This window comes from Eptesicus fuscus, chromosome 7, assembly GCF_027574615.1.
Source record: "Eptesicus fuscus isolate TK198812 chromosome 7, DD_ASM_mEF_20220401, whole genome shotgun sequence".
Classification (NCBI taxonomy): Eukaryota; Metazoa; Chordata; class Mammalia; order Chiroptera; family Vespertilionidae; genus Eptesicus; species Eptesicus fuscus.
The window spans coordinates 11,775,317-11,790,315 of NC_072479.1; positions in this window are offsets into that span (position 1 = coordinate 11,775,317).

Sequence of the window (14,999 nt, forward strand, 5' to 3'; positions counted from 1 at the left end):
TGGTGGACTCTAGGGTTTTCTACATACAAGGTCATGCCATTTGCAAATAGATAATTTTACTTTATCTTTTCCAAATTTGGATGACTTTTTATTATTTTTCTTGCCTCATTGCCGTGGCTAGAACTTCTAATCTATAATAATAAAAGCATAATATGCAAATCGACCGAATGGCCAAATAGTGGAACGACCGCCTGGATGACCACGCTATGACACTCACTTGTGCCAAGCCAGCAGAGGCAGGTGTAATGCGATTAGTCAGGGGCCAGTCTTTGCCCCATGATTGCCCCGCAGAAGGAGGCCTAGGCTATCCAGCGGGGGCGCTGCAGCGGGTGGGTGGGGCCTCCCTCTGCAGGGGTGATATATCCCAGAGCCCTGACTAGGTGGGGTGATTGATTGGGGGGCTCCCGGACTGTGAGAAGGCGCAGGCTGAGCTGAGGGCCCCGCCCCCCGAGTGCACAAATTTCGTTCACCGGGCCTCTAATATTAATAATATAAGTGGTGAAATCAGGTATCCATGCCTGGTTTCTGATCTGAGAGGAAAGCTTTCAATTTTCCACCATTAAGTTGTGAGTTTTTTATGTTGGAGTTTTTCTCTATTTTAATATGAGTGTGTTTTAACAAGAAAGGGTGTTGCATTTTTGTCAGGTGCTTTCTGTTATCATTGATTGTGGGTGGTTTTTTGCTTCATTTTATTAGTGTGGTATATTACAGTTACTGCTTTTCATATGTTGAACCATCCTTGCATTCTGGGAATAAATCCTGTTTGGTATAATCCTTTTACTATGCTGCTAAGTTTGACTTGTTAGTAATTTGTTGATTTTTCCATGAATATAGGGGATCCTGGTTTGTAGTTTTCTTGTAGTGTCTTTGGCTTTGGTATAAGGGCTATGTTGGCCTCAGAGAATGAGATAGGAAGTGTTCCTTCTTTTTCAACATTTTGGAAGAGTTTGAGAATATAAAAAGATTTTTACAAAGAACCAAAACTTATATGCTCCCTTTAAGTCATTATTAAGAAAGTAGAAGGCATAGTTTTTGCCCTGGAGGGATTTTTCACCTAAGAGGAGTTAAAGGCAACAGCTGTACACTCAAACAGAATACTGAACAGGGGGAGAAATGTGGGGTGGAAAGGTGTCATTGACAATCCACATGGATACAGATTGCTAGACCCAAATAGAGAAGCTGGAAATCAAAAACAGTCAAAGGGACTAGAAACACTAAGTATAATAGAATATTAACTCATGATATTATTTGGTAATACAATTTCTAACATTGCTTGAAAATGCTTGTCCCACCCTCTCCACCCTTGTTTCCCTAAGGAAAGACTCTATATTATTCTCAGGAAGTCTCACTCAAGCAGTTATTATGAACCCCTGATTCCTGAGGAAATGAGTTCTCTTCTGCATCAGATAGCACTTACCATAATTCACCTTAATAATTGGTTCCTTTTCCTCACTGTTGTCAATGATTTGCCCTATAATTAAACTGAGTAACAAAACTTTATACTGCCTGATTATTTCCAAAGAAACAAAACTTTTTAAAGATCAAGACAAATAGTCCCATTATACTAATTTGCTGAATTATTCCCAAATCTGAATGATTGGCAGAATCATGGGGGGATTTTACAAATGTTCAGATTCCTGAGATCCATCCCCCAAGATTTTGATTAACTAGAGACAAGAAATCTGGCTTCAGAAGCTCCAGGGAACTCTAATCATCCAGACTGGGGACTCCCTGGATTAGAACTTAATCAAAGTTCTATAGTGTCTTTTTTTCTATAAGGTCACTGCTAATCTGGAGTTGACCTGATGGAAGCATTGTCCCCAAACCAAGTTATTTAAGAAGTGGTCAGGGAAAACTTAAGGGGGTGGGGGTTGGACACTTGTCTTTACGTGTGGCATTGGAAGGTTGCCCTCCAGAGGACGTTTTGTTTTTAGGATTGAATTGGGATGGAGGTGAGGAAAGGGCAGAGAGGCTATAATAAGTCCAAGGAAAAGCTCCTGGTTGTTCAGCAGTGAGAGATGCTGACACGCTGATGTGACATGCTGATGACATCTGACCATTGGTAGTGGGTTCTTAGACTGGGTAGGAGGTGTGCTAGATAACCTTTAGCTTCTTCCCAGATTTGGCAGCAAAGATAGGGTAAATAAATGGCAGAGCTGGTATCTATCTGGCCCTATTTTCTATTCCAGAATCCATAGTTCTACATCACACTACTTTATCATCTAAAACAGTGGGACATAGAGTGCTATCATTTACTATGGGAAGAATCTAAATTGTCATTAGGTCATCATCAGCCCCTGACTAGGGAGCTGGGTTGAACAAAACACCAGTCTCAAGATGCTATAAATGGCAGGAGTTGAGGTTATGTTGCTTTCAGTTTGCTTAGGCACGATGGCCTTGGATGAGTCCACTGTAAAGCACCTTGCACCGTTGCTAAGAAACACTTTCCTTTGAAGAAAATCAGGTTCCTTACATTTAGGAACCTCTGAATTGTGGCAAACTTAATAAAAAACATACTAAAAAGTAACTGAATGGTGACCTGTTCACCTTGCATGTTTGTGCTATTTATAGTACTGTACCAGTAAGTCATGGGAAGTGTGAAGAATGAAATGGAATTTTGCTTTTACTGTGTGAGTGCAAAGTCTGTCCATTCACTGCAAAGCCCAGAGCAGGACAGTGATATGCGGTCTGTGCACACTTTGGGATAATAAATACAATGATTGGTTTTGTTGTTTTCAACCTACTTACTAAAACTTGTTTGCCAGTAGCTTTTCCCTTTAGGTGGAAACCATTTATTTTAGGCTGCAAAAATGAGTGTTTTCTTGGCTGGACTTTCATTGACTAGTTTTTTAACCTGCCAGGGTATTATACTTAGTTTAAGGAAGAAAAGGGGTTATAGAATGATTAGGAAGGTAGACTTACAAAATTGCATATCAGTGGATTAGATTATGAAATGTAATAATGGAAGCTTCAGAAAACATGACTACAGGTAAGCATCTTACCTGTTTTTCTAGTGTTACACATATTTATCATTCCAGAAGTCAGTGGTCAATGTAGTCAGGGCTCCTGTACATTATATGGACTCTACTTTTTGCTGTATATTAAACTGTTTATTAGAACTGGTTTGAATTTACATTAATTTATCTAACTGAATGTAAAGTTTACAAACTGAGATAGGTTTGTGGTTCTATGCCAAAGTAGGTAGGGTAGGAAATTTATACTTTGAGAAGATAGTCCTGGGCTGTGGTTTGGAGGGGGCCAGAGTGGGTGTGATGAGACCTCAGAATGATGGGACTTGGCAATGGGCTGGGAGGTGGGTAACGGAGTGGGGGTGTTAAGAAGGATTCTTACGTTTCTCTGGCTTACACAGGGAGAGAGAAAAAAGCATTTTGCTGAGAACCCAGAAAGAAATCTAGGCTTGGGGTTAGATCATAGTGTTCTATGGTATGAATATACCAAAGGTGGTTTGCAAGCATTTGCTTTTCTTAAAAATAACGTTTTTATTGATTTTAGAGAAAGAGAAAGGGAGAAGGATAGAGAGATTGAAACATCGATGAGAGGGAGACATCTATTGGCTGCCTCCTGCACACCTCCTACTGGGATCAAGCCTCAACCCTGGGCATGTGCCCTTACCAAGAACAGAACCAGGGACTTCTTAGTTCATGGGTTGATGCTAAATCACTGAGCCACACTGGCCTGGCACAATCATTTGTTTTTAATAAACTGACAATGCCTGGCAATTTGGGAGGTGTAGCCATGATGGCTGTGAATAATCAGAATTCATATGCTCAGGATATACTCTCTTATGTGCCACAGTGCAAAGCTTTGACACTACAACTTACGACTGGACAGAAGTTGCAATGGCAGTTGTGCTTCTAAGATAATCACTCTGATGAACTCAATGCCTGCAGTAACTGAGGCATTTAATAACCGAGGCCAGATCAATAAAATTAGCAGCCTCATGTTGAAGAATGTTGGGTGCTTTTTGAAAGTTTTACTGGAAACTAGTTGTATTTACATCATTTGTCCTGGCATACAATTTTTTTTCATCTATGGAAAGATGATGAATTTTAAGGACCCTGGAGAGACTTTAGGATTAAAAAAAATTGCAGTTGATGGGCAACTTGAATATTTTTGGAGAGAAATTTTGTGAAGTGAATTTACTGCTAGATACGTAGATTAAAGCCCAGGCTAATGAAATCGGATGAAACTGTCCCAGAATCTGGATGTCGGATGCAGCAGTTGCAGTCACATAAGATGGAGGATGACTTCAGTGCAGCCTTTCAGTCCCACTTGGTGGGTGATGGCTTGTTGGTCTCATTTGCCAGCAGCCTCTCCAAGGGTTTTCTTGTCAGAAATGACTTTGGCAGCATGTCACGTTTCTCTGACACAGGCCTCTTGGCATCTTTCCCAGTACCAATCCAGATCTGAACTGGATCACTTGGTGATCATAATGTTTATTGCCTTCTCCTTCGTATGTCGAGCTAATCATACACTTTAAGTAGACAGCAAGCCTCCACTTCTCCTTGGGACCTGGTGCAAGCTGCATGGCCCACCTGAGCCCACATTCCTCATTTATAAAAGGGCAGAGTACTGCTCTCTTGTAGGAATGTTGTGAAGCTAAATGGAGGTACATGTAAGATATGCCTAGTACAGTTCATGGCAACAGTTCCTCAAATAGTGTCTAGAAACAAGCTGAAACCCAACACTAATTTCTTAGATATTTATTGAGTAGTTATTATTTGATACCTATTGAATATCATCTTTTCGTAATGAAAAGCATAACAGTTGTTGCAAGGGTATAAAGATGGCTAATATGGCTGTTTTGATGAAGCTCACAATGTAGAAAAGTTAATTTTTAAAGAACAAGACAAATATATACCAAATGTTGAGTTCAGAAGGAGTTACTAGAGGCAGCTCACTATGGTAGAGAGCACAGGTTGTACAGGCAGACCGCCTTCATATCCCAGGCCCAATAAATGTTAGCCGTTAGGTATCGATTCTGTTCATATTGATTGAGTGCCTCCTGTGTACCAATTACCAAGAACACAAAGTTGAATAAGATTTTATATATGCAGAGTGTTGAAAGCCATGATGGGAACATAAGATAATGTGGGAACACAGAGGAAGAGCATCTAAATCTTTGCCGGGCAGGGAAGGCCTCCCAGGGGGAATACTGCTTGAGCCGAGCTTTCAAGGAGAAGTAAAATTTAAATACATTTTTACTGATTTCAGAGAGGAAGGGAGAGGGAGCAAGAGATAGAAACATCAATGATTAGAGAGAATCGGTTGCCTCCTGCACACCCCCTACTGGGGATGAGCCTGCAACTTGGGCATGTGCCCTTGCCCAGAATCGAACCTGGGACCCTTCAGTCCTTAGACTGATGCTCTATCCACTGAGCAAAACCAGCTAGGGCAAGTAAGGGTTATTTAGGTCCAGGAAAAGGTGGGGGATTCGTAGAAAAGCAATGTGTGAGAAGGCACAGTGACATCTGGGAAATACATGGGTTTATGGCTAGAGCAAAGTACAGTTAGCAACATGAGGCAAGGAAGGTAGGTAGTGTTCTAATTACAAGAGGCCTAATTTCTCAAGCTAAGCAGTTTCGATTTTCCTAAGATGGGCATAGGGAATTTTAAAGGGTTTTAAGTAGATGACTGGTTTCTCAGAATGAAGTTTGGGAGGATAATGGTAGCAGTGGAAGTAGATTCCCCCTGCCTACAAGAGAAGACCAATGAGAAGACTGTAGTGATCCATATGAGAAGCTTGAGAGCCCGGACAAGGTGATGGCACTGGGAATGCAGGTGGGGGATTGGGACACAAGACACTGAGGTTCCATCTATAGGCCTTAAGTATATTGATTGAAAACTTCGCCAAGGAAGTCAGCAGAGGAAGGATTCCTTGTTGGTGTTCTTCAGGATGCTCTAGGCATTTGTTCTCTGTCCACTCTGGGACAGCCTTCACTCCATGGCTTCCGTTACCCTCTGATGCCAGTGGCTACCAAATCTTTGCCTCTAGCCTTGAGTTCCAGTCCCATATGTTTGGTTGTGTCTCCTGGGCAGCACCATCCAGATGTCACTGACACCTCAAACCCAGTTGCTCCAATACCTACCCATCCTTCCCACAGTGTTCCTTGTCTCCATCATGGTACCATTATTAACCCATGTGCACAAGTCAGAAACTGGAAATAGTGTTCCATTCCTTTATCTTCGTCCTGCACATACATTCAGACAACAAGTCCTGTCAGGACTACCTTCTAAAACTCCTGGTCCATGCTCCTGTGCCTCGTACCAGCATTTCTACCTCCAGCCTTAGCCTATGTAAGTTCACCCTCCACCGTGAAATTTGAGGCCTCTTTGAGGGCCTGTGTTTATTGAATAAATGCTGAAAGAACTCACCTGCTTAAAACATTTTAATAAGTTCATGTTCCTTGGGGTAAAATCTAACTTCTTAACAAAATCCCTGATAATTTGGCTCCTGATCACCCCTTTTACTTATTCTTACCATCCCCCACCCCCCTGACCAGGAATCAAACCCAAGACTCTCCAGTGCACAGTCTGACACTCTAACCACAGAGCAACACCGGCCAGGGCTCTTTTTTTAATCCTCACCGGGGGATATGTTTTTATTGATTTTTAGGGAGAGAGAAACATCGATATGAGAAAAAGACATCTATTGGTTGCCTCCCATACACTCCCTGCCAGGGGCTCAAACCTACAACCTAGGTATGTGTCGGGACTGGGAATCGAACCCCCAACCTTTTGGTGCCCAGGATGACACTCCCAATTCAGCCACCCTGCCAGGGCGGAAAATTTCTTTACCTCAAGATACACAAGAGAGAGAGCAAGCACGGGTGAGTTGACATTTAAAAATGAAACAAGATTACAAACAGGTTTGTTAGTGATGGTTCTATTATGATTAAAAGAAGAAAAAAAGTAACCTTGAAAAAGAGGGTCATTCAGGTCAGATATTTAAACTGAAGAGTCATTTATTCATCAACTCATTCAAGAACTATTTATTGGGCAGCTAATTTGTGCTTGGCACTAAAGAGTGAGTGAGATTGACTGCCTTCATGGAACTTACGTTTGAATGGTGCAAACACAACAAAATTGTTAGACACTGTGATATGTATGAAGAGAAGGAACAGGGCTATGTGCTGAGGAACCAAAATGGGGGAGGCCCGCTATAGAGAGAGTGGATGGGGAAGTCCTCTCTGAGGAGGTGACATCTGAGCTAGACTTGGAAGATGAGAAAGGGTCAGCCATGCAAAGAGTTAGGTGGAGAGCATCCAGATCCTGGGGTGGATGGCGAGTGCATGTTCCCTGACGTCGGAATGAGGTAGGGGTGCAGAGCAAGGTGGAGTGGCTGGTTCATTGGGATTCCTAAATACCTCTCTATTTTCTTGGGGCAGAGAGGTTCAGGGACTACTAGTATGTTATAAAGAGGGTCTAATATGTTCCAAGCAAGAGCTGGGGATGGAAAGATACTTCTACCCACATCCTCTGCTCTAGTCAAATTGGACTTCTTGCTGGACCCCAAGTAATAAAAACAGCAACTAATATTTGTGGAGCACTTCTGCATGCAGGAGTCAGGCTTAGCCCTGAGCGTGCGCGGTCCCGTTCTGCACTCACACCACTGGGTGGTTCTGCTGCGGGAGCTCCAGCTTGTTCCTAAGTGGCGTGGAAGGAAGTGTAGGAACCTTGAAGTTAGATTGCATCTCACTTCACAGGTGAGCAAATGGAGGTGTGAGGGGTCAGCTAACTCACTGCTGGCAGAGTGGCGAGGCTAGGATTTGGATCCAGGGGAACCAGGCTCAGAGTTCTTGGCGGCACAGCAGACCACACCCTGGGTCCCGAGACTTTCTGCCTTGCCTTTGCCCTCATTTCTCATGCCTCCTTCGAGGCCTACCTGAGACACCAGCGATGGCAGGAAGCCTTACCCATTCCTCAGCTGGAGTAACTGTTGCTTTCATGTCCTCTGACCTGCCGTGCTTGGCAGTGGTGCACCAGAGCTAGCCTGGCTACCATCCCTCTACCTCCCGCAGGGCGGGGGCTACGGCTGGCGCCTCCCCGGCAGCACAGGGATTGTGCCCTGCAAACAGAAGGGATATTTATTGATGTGTTGAGCTGACTGTCTAGATCTTAGGTGGGGAGATCAGTTGGGCAAAGGTTGGAGCCCCTGTTTGGGACAGACAAGAGGTCCTCTCTTGGACTACTCTTAGTAAGTGGTACAAAGAACAGAGTATGAGGCTCAAAGGAGACAGAACTGGTTTGAAAATTGGTTCCACCACTGATTAGCTACGTGTTCTCTGCGCTCAGTGTTCTCCCTTGGGAACTGTTGTGAGATTCACATAATGCAATAATGCAATAAGTGTATAAAAAGTCCTGACCAAAGTCCTGGGAACTTGCCATGCAGGTCCTCACCTTCCTCATTTACTCAACAAATAGTTAGGAACCGCCCGTGAAACCTGAGGCACTGTGCTGAATATCGAATGTATCAGTTGTTTCTATGGCACAGTATTTCAGGGTTCAGGCTGGGAGTACCCCAAAAGCACCAAAATGGAGAGGTCATCACAAACTTGTAGAGCTGAGTGAGACATCTGTGCCCTCTGTGGATGACATCCCCCGACTCTGGGTCCAGCACTGACCGTCATTCTCCAGTTTGTACAAGGACGCCATTATTCACAAGCAGCATGTGCCCTCGTCGGAGTGCCATGTGAGGCGGTGTCTAGATAACTCAGCCCAGCTCTTCAGCTCCCCAGCAAGTATGGAACCAGGAGCTGGTGCGGCTGATCCTCTGATGACTCAGTCAGAGGGCCGTCGGTCTGGGGAGTGGAGGGAAGCAAGGCCTCTCCCCACACACACATTTAGGGTAATGCCAGGGAGTCTTTGTATCTCAGGATTTCTACAATCGGAAGAACTGTCCGTTTTGATACTTTATGCACCTAATTGCAGCACGCCACGGGCGAGTCTTGTTAGATTTCAGGCACTGCAGTAAATCTCCAAATCAGGGGTGGAGTGGGTATAGTGGGGAAGTGATTGTTTTCTCAAGGATTAAAATAAATAGGACAGATATTACATAATCAATAATGTTGGCTTCTTGATTAAAAACACAGATGTAATTTAGCTCAAAATTATCCTCTGGTTTGCTGTTCTCCACAATTAGATGACAATAACAAATGGCCTGCTGAACACAGCCAGCTACCTTCACATCAACCGGCTCTGGAGGAACAGTCCTCCCAGCCCCCATTCCTAGGGATGGCATTTTGGAGAAAAGCATTACTAATGCGAGTATTCACATTGTCAATCCTATAACCATTCAAGGCTAAGAGACAACATGGCATCGGGAAAGCTGGACTTTGGAATCAGATCTGGAGTGAGGAATGGCTTCTTTGCTAACCAGCTGTGTGAGTTTTGGTCAAGTTACTGAACCTTTCTGAGTCTGTTTTCTTAGCTATAAAAGAAAATGAAACATTAAAAATGGGGATAATATCTATCTTACAGGGTTGTTTTAAGTTTTCAGATACTGTATATAAAGGTACATAACATGGTGCTTGCACTATTAGGCCCTCAGTACTAATACTATTACAAATGCTGAGTAGAACAGAGAACAGAAGACTTCAGATTGGTTCCAGAATCGAGGGCTCTGCATCTTAGAAAGAGACACACACAAAGCCAGTGATTGTCAACTCCAGCAGCTCGTTAGAGTCTCTTGGAGAACCTTAAGAATAGCCACTGTCCTAGCCTCACCTCCAAAGATTCTGCTTTTCACTGACCTGCCTGAAGCTGGTGTCCATGCTGTTTTAGACATGGACGTGACTAGGGCTGGGAAGGGCTGCCGTGCATCCTTGCTGGGCTGGCTGACAGACATCAGGAAGCCCGTGGAGTGTGTGCTCTGGGGTCTGGTTTTAGCTTCAAAGTTTGGAAACTATCTTGTCAGAATCCTCAAGGTGATTGGTCTCAGAGAGACAGACACATACTGAGAGTGGAATGAAAAGGTCTGAGTGTCATCTCATTAATCTATATATATAAAAGGCTAATATGCTAAGTGTCCGACCATCCGATCAGTCACTATGATGCGCACTGACCACGAGGGGGCAGACGCTCAGTGCAGGAGCTGCCGTGATGCGCACAGAGAAACGGCACTGCGTACCTGGCACTCACAAAGCAACACTTGGCTTCCCCCAAGTGGTACATAGGCCCTGCCATGACCCTGGAGCGACAGCCCATGCAGCTGACACTGTTGAGACCCCATGGCACAAAATGCATCCCACAGCCCAGCCCAGCCCAGAAATGGTGGCTGTGGGCATCGGGTAATGACGTAGCAATGCCTGGTTTCCTCTCCCTAGCGACAGGCCATCTATATATGTAAAAGGTTAATATGCTAAGTGTCTGTCCAGGTAATGACATCATGTACCAACGCCCAGCTTCCTCTCTCTAGCGATGACTAGCCTCCTTGCAGTTTCTTCAGCCCAGAACACAACTTGCTTTATAGCCAGGTGCAAACATTTCACACTTGAACCAAATGTCTGTGAAGCATTTTCCCGTGCCTCATCTCATTTGATCCTCACAGAAGTCCTGAAGTAGGTAGATAGAAGACTCGGTGGAGTCCTATTTTCTTTTCATTAGCCGGAAAATGGAGATTTAGAAAGTTTAGAAACTAGACCCGACTGAAAAGAAGTAAGAAATGGTGGACCTTGAAATGACTTCAGGTTTTCTCACTGCACAGAATTTAGTCAAACACTGCTGCAGTTAAATATTTTACCCTTTGTTCTCCCTGCATGATGTACAATAATAATCTGCTTCATGTTGATATTTACTGCTGTGTTGCTGACAATTACCTGAAAGAGAAGTTGGGGTGCTTCACTGGACTGGGAAAAGTTTAGCTAAATCAGAAAGCAGGTCTAATTAAGCAAGTTTATTCTATGTCTATAAAAGGCTAAGTTGACTCATGCATGTGCGATACATATAAAGCTCTCACTGGTGCCAATCACACGCGTGTGTTTCAATCTGTCATTGTCGATTTTGAATTTGGTTGACACTTCTATTATAGAGAAAGGGTGAATAGCAATATTAAAATATTTCTTCTAATTAATTTCCTTTCAATGTGCATGAGTCTGTGCACTGGGCCACTAGTTTATAATAAAAAATATATTTGCGAATAGACCAAGTGTGCACACTGGCTTAAATGGCATGTTCTTCCATTAAGCAAACTCCACAGGAAGACACATGATGAGCAATGACTCAGAACAGAGGAGTGGTTTCATGGTCTGAATGTCTCCTGGTATCTGGTCTGAGAGCCAATGAAGGGCATGTGCCCTCAGGAAGCACCTGTCTGTCCTCCTACCTGAGTCCCTTCTCACTCATGAATGGAGTCACTCCCATGGCATGTCCCTTCCTGTGTGTTTCAGAGACTCCTTTGCTTGTCACCATGATTAGGTCATTCAGAAACGGACTCCATGAATAACTAGTTCACATCTGCATTTAACAAAATGACTTTCCAAGGCACCAGGAAGAGGGAGGACTTAGCTATGGTTTGAGGAAAGCAAGTGTCATAACCATACGGGGAAATGCCCAAAAGGAAAGGGTCTTGGCCTTGACCTCCATCCTTCTCATTCCAAAGAAGGATTTGAAAGTGATAATTGGAGCCCATTATAGATTCCTCAGTTGCCTAGCCTGTCCGGGCTGAGGGCAACATGGTGGACCAGAGTTCAGTAGAGAAAAGTTGCTAGGCTTCTGAAGCCCATGCACCTGAGAAGAAGGGAGGATGAATGATAACATCCCATGGCCAACATCCATGACTGTTACCCCCCTGGGTCAGCCTCCTCAGTGGGGCCAAAGGAAGAGGATCTCAGTGAGAGACAGGATGGGGAGCCTTGTTGGGACAAGATCCATAGCTGAGGCCATGGTTGTCCAGCATGACATAGGTGACAGATGAACAGAAGAACAGGGTGATGAGACATCAGGTTGTATAAAATGTTACCAGGTGAGGAGAGCAAGAGTTAGAAGTTAGGTTCATGCTGAGTTCAGATGTCTGTCTTTAAAAATACCCAAAGGGATTAATTTACTTAGGATTTAAAGTACCACAAAAAAATTGAGAATGACTCTTCATTCTCACTAGAGAATGAGAACTAAGTTCAGTTTACTAACCAATGGTGTAGGATAATTCTATTTATTGAAATCCAACATTCATTATGGCTCTATATTAACTTTAGTTCCTTTTCATGAGAATATTTTCTTGGCCAGAAGAAGGAAATTCATTGCCTAGGTTCTGTTGGTCCTCGTTGCACTTAGCCGATATAATTTTGCTTTTTCTATTCTCCTCCGTGGCATCCACACGGTTTGCATCAGAATGGCCACCTGTCAGGGATTTGTATATTACAGTAGTCCCTGCTTGTCTGTGGTTTTGCTTTCCATGGTTTTAGTTACCCATGGTCAATGCAGTCCAAAAATAGTAAATGAAAAATTCCAGAAATAAACAATTCATAAGTTTTAAATTGCTTTTTTGAGTAGCGTGGTGAAATCTCTCACTTGGATGTGAACCATCTCTTTGTCCAGCATCTCTGCACTGCATGCACTCCCTGCTCATCAGTCTCTTAGTAGTCATCTCAGTTATCAGATTCACTGTCAAGGGGGAAGTGCTTGTGTCAAAGTGACCCTTATTTAACTTACTAATGACCCCAAAGCACAAGCATAGTGATGTTGACAATTAGGATGTACCAATATAACCAAAAAGGTATGTCTGTATCAGGAAAATCATCCTATCTAATAAAATAGTAATATGCAAATTGACCGTACCTCTGCTACACCCACAAGCCACGCCCACCAGCCAATCAGGAGTGAGTATGCAAATTAACCCAACCAAGATGGCTGCAGCCATGGAGAGAGCAGGAGGCTTGGGTTTCCCTGGCAATGGAGGAAGCCAAGCTTTCCGCCTATCCTGGTGGGCCCAGGCCTCCACTCAAGGCTACAAAGTTTCAATTATAGAAGATAAATAAATCCCAACAAAAATGGCTGTGGCCATGGAGCAAGCAGGAGGCTTGGCTCCGCTCAAGGCTACAAAGTTTCAATTATAGAAGATAAATAAATCCCAGATACCAGGGCCTCTGCTTGGGTCGCTGGGGGCGTGGCCGGCCCGCAAACCACCACAGGCCCCTTGCCCAGGCCGCCCCACACCCCAAGAGAACCCCCACTCTGATCCAGGACACCCTTCAGGGCAAACCAGCCAGCCCCCACCCATTTACCAGGCCTCTATCCTATCTAATCCTATCTAATCAAAAAATAATATGCAAATTGCCATCACTCCAACACACAAGATGGCTGCCCCCGTGTGGACACAAGATGGCCACCACAAGATGGCCAGCAGGGGAGGGCAGTTGGGAGGAACCAGGTCTGCAAGGGAGGGCAGTTGGGGGTGATCAAGCCTTCAGGGAAGGGCAGTTAGGGACGACCAGGCTGGCAGAGGAGGGAAGTTGGGGGCAATCAAGCCTGCAGGGGAGGGCAGTTAGGGGTGACCAGGCAGGCAGAGGAGGGAAGTTGGGGGTGACCGGGCCTGCAGGGAAGGGCAGTTGGCGGGGGGACCCAGGCCTGCAGGGGAGAGCAGTTGGGGGTAACCAGTCCTGCAGGGGAGGGCAGTTAGGGGTGACCAGGCCTGCAGGGGAGGGCAGTTAGGGGCAAACAGGCTGGCAGGGGAGCAGTTAGGCATCAATCAGGCTGACAGGGGAGTGGTTAGGGGGTGATCAGGCTGGCAGGCAGAAGCGGTTAGGGGCAATCAGGAGCCAGCAGTCCTGGATTGTGAGAGGGATGTCCAACTGCCCGTTTAGGATCGGGCCTAAATGGGCAGTCGGACATCCCTCTAGGGGTCCCAGATTGGTGAGGGTGCAGGCTGGGCTGAGGGACACACACCCCCATGCACGAATTTCGTGCACCGGGCCTCTAGTGGTTTATAATAGGATTCAGCAATATTTGCAGTTTTGGGCATCTACGGGGGGGTCCTTAGGATAAGGGGGTTACTGTACAGAAGAATTTCTATTTTCTCATCTCTAAGCCAACTCACCCTAACAAACCCACTGGCAGGTGGTAGTGAACACAGGTGTTCTCCAGTTCACCTGCACACCTTTGAGTTGAGTGGTGTTTGTTCCTAAACCAGCTTATGCCCATAATACATGCTATTAAATGAGTAATTTAATTACATATATGTTAACTGATTAAATCTTATGTAAACTATAATGAGTGTAAAAAGGAAGAGCTACTTTTTTGAAAACTGAGTTGAATGATTTGGAAAGACTCGATAAGGCAGGTTGACTTAAAGATTTGCTTTAAATTAAGTGTAGTGGAGATTGGGGGAAATAATAAAAATATGGAAAGAGTCTATACTGAAATTGCTTTTCAGGAGTTTTTAAGATCTCATATTGCTTAAAAGAAATTGAAATTTGAAATTATGGACACATTGTAGGTGTGACATGTAAAAAAGGAGACAGCAAGGATCCCAATGAGGACACCATATTAATAAAGAAAAGGTTTTGGCCCTTTTTAAAATATTGGCAAATAAATGACCATATATTTGTTTTAATTTAAGATAGAATGTTTAAAGAATTTAAATATTTTTTTTTTATCATTGGTTCATCCATTGACAATATTTATTGGGTGCCTAGTATGTTAGCATGCTAGGTTCTGGGAATGCAGAAATAATAAGACCAACAAAGTTTATGCCATCAGAATGTCCATTCTGCCAAAGGAGACTGCAGTAAGCAAGCGTGTAACATATATCATGCTCATATGTGAATTATACGGGTGAACAGATGCAGAAGCAGAGGTAGAAATGGCCTCTCTAATGAGGAGACATTAAAGCAGAACTGGAAATCACACGGGGAGTGGGGAGCCACATGAAGACCTAAGGGAGGAGGGCCTGGGGCAGACGGACCACAAGGCAAAGACCCCAGGCCGGGCCTGAGCTGTATGTACTTCAGGACAGCAAGAAGGCTGGTCTGCCTGGAGGAGCA